Source organism: Triticum aestivum, chromosome 3A (assembly GCF_018294505.1).
Source record: "Triticum aestivum cultivar Chinese Spring chromosome 3A, IWGSC CS RefSeq v2.1, whole genome shotgun sequence".
In the NCBI taxonomy this organism is placed as follows: domain Eukaryota; kingdom Viridiplantae; phylum Streptophyta; class Magnoliopsida; order Poales; family Poaceae; genus Triticum; species Triticum aestivum.
Window position 1 is genome coordinate 733,202,522 of NC_057800.1, and position 4,847 is coordinate 733,207,368.

The 4,847-nt window shown below is 47.3% G+C and overlaps 1 pseudogene; it reads right to left on the reverse strand.

Moving 5' to 3' along the window:
• Positions 1 to 409: 409 nt before the first annotated feature.
• LOC123063576 (uncharacterized) lies at positions 410 to 3,265 on the reverse strand (annotated as a pseudogene).
• Positions 3,266 to 4,847: the final 1,582 nt, after the last annotated feature.

Here is a 4,847-nt window from a genome sequence, read left to right on the forward strand (position 1 = left end):
CCCTACGACAAGAATGGCCCTCTCAGAAAAAAAAGAAAAAGACCAATAGGGGGAGAAGCCCCTGCTGATTTTTACTTCCTGTATAAAAATATATATAAGTGTTTAGATCACTAAATAGTGATCTAAACGCTTTTATATTTCTTTACGGAGGGAGTAATAAAGAGGATAACGTGTCCTGCGTCGGCCAGGTCCCGCTCGCTGGCCACTGGGCTAGGCCACCATGGCCCTCTCTCCAGACTGGGAACAAGCCGCACAACAAACCAGCGTGATTCCAACCAAGAGGACAAATCATTTCATCCAGTAATACATTGTTTCTTTCTACAATCTTTCTTTCTTCTAGACCTTACTGTCACTGCTGCCAAGCAAGCAGGGCACACACATTCTCCAACAAGTCTAATCGACACTGCAGTAACAGAAAGAAGTTCAGAGATCCATTGGTTCATAAACAGTGAGCACCTTAAAGTTCAGTTCAGAGATCGGAACAGGCTTCAAACGCTGTAACCGGGCTAAAAAGATTTTACACAGGGATAGCTCGCTCGCACGCACACATCATAGCGCTCGACAAGGCGTCCGCATTGAACAAGCAAACAATACATCCAATCCGCGCTTCGCTCTCGACATTCCAGATCCAATTGTCCAACAAGCCAATGCATCTAATCCACACATCACACCTTTCTCTTCCTTCACCACGACGCGCTTTCAGAGGAATCAGCTCTTCTTCCACACGGCATCAGCATCTGCGGATAGATGAAACAGCATCAACTTACTATATGTAGAAAGGCGTCAATAGGAAATACAGGGCTACCAAGTACATATAACAAGCATCAAATATATAGATCGCTGCGTGTTGCAAGTTGACAATGGATATTTGCAACGAGGTGCCTATCACATCGCCCAGCAACAGTGCAATACATGAATACAAATAAGACCTATCAATCAGAGAAAAGGACTTCAACAATGTACTTTGCAAACATACTGATGAGCACATGGCAGCAAGCCACAGGTTGAAATTTCTATGTGTGCATATGGTTAAGCAGCCTAGAATTTATACAATAAGAATGCACTACAGTGAGGTTTGCATTCGAGGAACCAATTTATATATAAAAAAAAGGAAACAAGGCCCATGACAGGTGCGACAGCCGAGGAGCTTGAAGAGGAAGATGCAGAGGAGACAATAATGAGGCTAGAAAGTGTGTAGATGAAGAAAGGATATGATACAGCAACACTTTTGACCTGGGAAACAAATTCAAAAGCTCAGTCGAGCATCCATGCATACAACTCTTTGGTTGTTATATGTCTTGTTTTTCTTTTGTCTATAAGAATAAAGTTACTTATGCAGATCAGATGTAATAATACAATAATATCCTTATGCCTATGATTGTACTATATGTGACCTCCTCCTTACTGTTTAGCAGTTCAACAGCAGAAAATCTACAGACAACCGAAAATCAACTTTTCCCCTTCGGGCTGCTGTATACTACTGATATATGGAGTAATCTGTAGTGGATTGTAATCACATAAAAACAAACTGCTAGAACTGCTGTTCAGAGCAGAAACATGGAGCTGTTCTAGTTAGATGATTTCGACTCATAAACAGGTTACACATAAAAATGAAGGAAATTATGTGAATTTGACCAACTCATATACTAGAAATTTCAAGAGCAAGGGGGGCTCTGGATTACTAAAATATCAGCAACAAAGAGGCTTCTGATTTATTAGTACGGTAACCTCAAAATGGTGATAACAAATCAATATATCAAACTGAGCTTCCAATTGCACAAATAAGTTAGGCATTATATAATCACCTAAATGCCCACCAACAATAATTAACCGTAATGCGAACTAACAAACTAGGCAGAGTGGAAAAAGAAATGTTCATGACATAAATACCTGAATCATATATCTTTGCTGTGTAACACTGAGACCAAGTTAAATAAAATTAAGCAGATAACATGCTCACCACTTCATATGGTTGGTGCACATAATGATGGTGGGAAACCAGCATATAGTCGACCAGAGAAGATGACTTTGCTACGCTGAGTGAACAACTCGACCTGAAACGTCTTGACGTCCACCGAAAATAACCCAAACTTCACCTCCCCTCCAGAAGATGTGATGTACATGGCTCCTATGAGCAGGTATCCCCCGCCTACACCAAGCAGAACAACATGATGCATTCCCGGCAACGGGATGACCTTCTCCAAGTGCCATTGGTTATTTCTCAGAATGGAATACGTCAGCCAACATGGGTCATATATGTTATCCCTGTCATAGACATCAGCGAGCATTCCAAGCATTCCTTCTGCTGCCTCAACAATGACAAAATTGCTGCTCCATCCTTGTTCAGGTTCAGGTGGTAGGTTGACAGCAGAGAACTCCATGGTGCGTGTATCAAGCAGAACCAACTTGTTCAGGAGGGGGAAATGCCAACAGAAGCATCCGTGGACGAACTGACGATCTGAGAGAGCCCATCCTTGGGGTGTTTAAGTGGATCAGACGCAGCACTCCACAGATCAAATGCAAGAGAATGCCATTGCCCATCCAACGAGGAGAAGACGAGAAGCACCATATCCGTTCTGCATTGCACCAAGCACATGACCCTGAATGATAACGGTTCCTCCTCATCCTCGCCGGGAGCAAGGAAAGTCTCCAGATGGAGGAGGTCCGGTTCACTGACCAGCGCTTTCAGGTCGCCGGGGACGGCGGGAAGCAGGATGTAGCGGCGGTGCACGGGGTCGCACACGGCGAGCTCCCTGGCCGAAAAATAGCGGTACTGGAGGTTGCGCAGATGAGAGCTGCCGCGTTTGCGTGGGACTGGGGCGCCGGCGAGGAGGGCGCGTCCGTCCAAGAAGTCAATCGCGCTCCAGGTAAGGCTGGCGGTGGAGGGGAGGAAGGAGGAGCAGGAGAAGTCGAAGCCGGCGAAGGCGCGGGCAGCCACGGCGGAGGGGTGCGGCGGCTGGGCCGGGATGAAGGCGGTGTCGTCGAACGCGCCGATGAGAGGCGGCGGGTGGAGGGCGCGGTAGCGACGGAGGAAGGCGTGGTCGGTGATGAGACGGCGAAAGGAGGGGCACGCCGCGGAGGCGCGGGCTAGGTCGGCAGCAGTGGGGAGACGGAGGAAGATGTCGTGGAGGAGCTCGTCTGGGGTTCGGAAGATCGGCGTCTCCGGCGGTGGCGCTGGCTGCGGCGGCGCCATCGGGCTGGCCGGCGGGGGAATTGGGGATCTACCAAATGCTCAACTTTTTTTTTGACAGGCAATTTTATTTTATTTTTGAGCGGGGACAGGCATTTTTTTAGGGTAAGCCAAACTTTATTCATCAAACACCACATTGTGTTGGATACAGTTCACGTCACGGGGTTGACCATACCAGACGTGGCGCCCTGGAGTCCTGGATCTAGAAGGAGAGATTGTTTGGCTAGACTATGTGCTTCCTTATTGGAGGCACGACCTTCAAAGACAAAATTACATTGAAATGACTCTGATTGAAGTTTTATTTCATTGATAATTGCACCAAATGTGCCTAAGCTGCCCTTGTTGATTGCACTCACCACCGTCTGTGCGTCCGAAGTGATGACAAACTGGTTTAAATGGAGATCCGCTGCTAGCGCCAATCCTTCACGACATGCTATGCTTCAAGGGCTGACGGATCATCCAGCCTTCCACTACCAAAGCGGAGCTGCCCAGGTAAGCTCATGTGTTGTTCCTGCACACCGCAGCTGCTGATCCTCTTTCACGTCTCGTCTCCGCGTCTACATTGATTTTTGCATAGCCCGTAGGGGGTGCTCTTGGTCTTCCAGTTGGTATATGTACCACACCTCCAGAGTGAGGCACCTACTCTTGTTTTGTGTTGATGACATCGAGCTCGGCAATGTAACTGTTGATGAAAGCAATAATGGTGTGCGGACTTTGGAAGATCCCTTCGTGTATCGCTTTGCGCCTCGCTGCCCAAAGAGCCCAAAGTGTCACCGTAAGTTCCACAAAATCATCATGAGAAAGGAGATCCATCAGAGTGAATAGCCATTGTTTAGCACTCGGTTCAATCACTGTTGCCATTGTTGGTGCCAGCTCATTGTCAACCAGGGTCCAAGTGCATCGAAACATGGTGCACTCGAGCAGAGAGTGTCTCCATGAGTCTCAAGCTCCGCACAAATTGCAAGCACTAAAATCTGTCATGTGTCTATGGGCTCGGACATCATTCGCTGGGATTGAGTGTTTTGAAAGTCGCCATAGGAAAGTCCTCACCTTCCCTGGTACTTGTGTTTTCCATAGCGTTTTCCAAGCTCGCTCGTCTCCAGAAGCGCTAGAAGAGCCCACTCTGTTCTCTAGCCAAGCCTCCCTTCTCAATCTTATTGCAACAAGCATCATGTATGCCAACCTAACAGAGAACAAGCCATTATGCTCATGATGCCAGCTCCAGAAGTCCGACATATTTCTCGTGCAAAGGGAAATACCCAGAATTATACGGGCATCTATTGGCATGAATGTCTCTGAGATCATCTGTACATCCCATCGTGCAGAAGTTTGGTCTATTAGTTCAGACACAAGCTCGGGAGGATTCTGACTTATGCAACCATAGGGTCTCAACATCTCGTCCCTTGGGAGCCAGTTGTCCACACATATCTTGGTTGAGGAGTCGTTCCCTATCCGCTTGATCAAGCCCAGTTTGAGGGTATCTCTTCCTTCGATCATGGCTCGCCATACTTGGCTGGGTGACCCCCCCAAAGTCGCCTCCAGGACAGAACAATTTGGATAGTATATACTCTTTAGAAGCCGAGCATTCAAAAGAGTCAGGACACTGCAGTAAACGCCAAGCCTGCTTGGCAAGCATTGCCAAGTTAAAGAGTTCAAA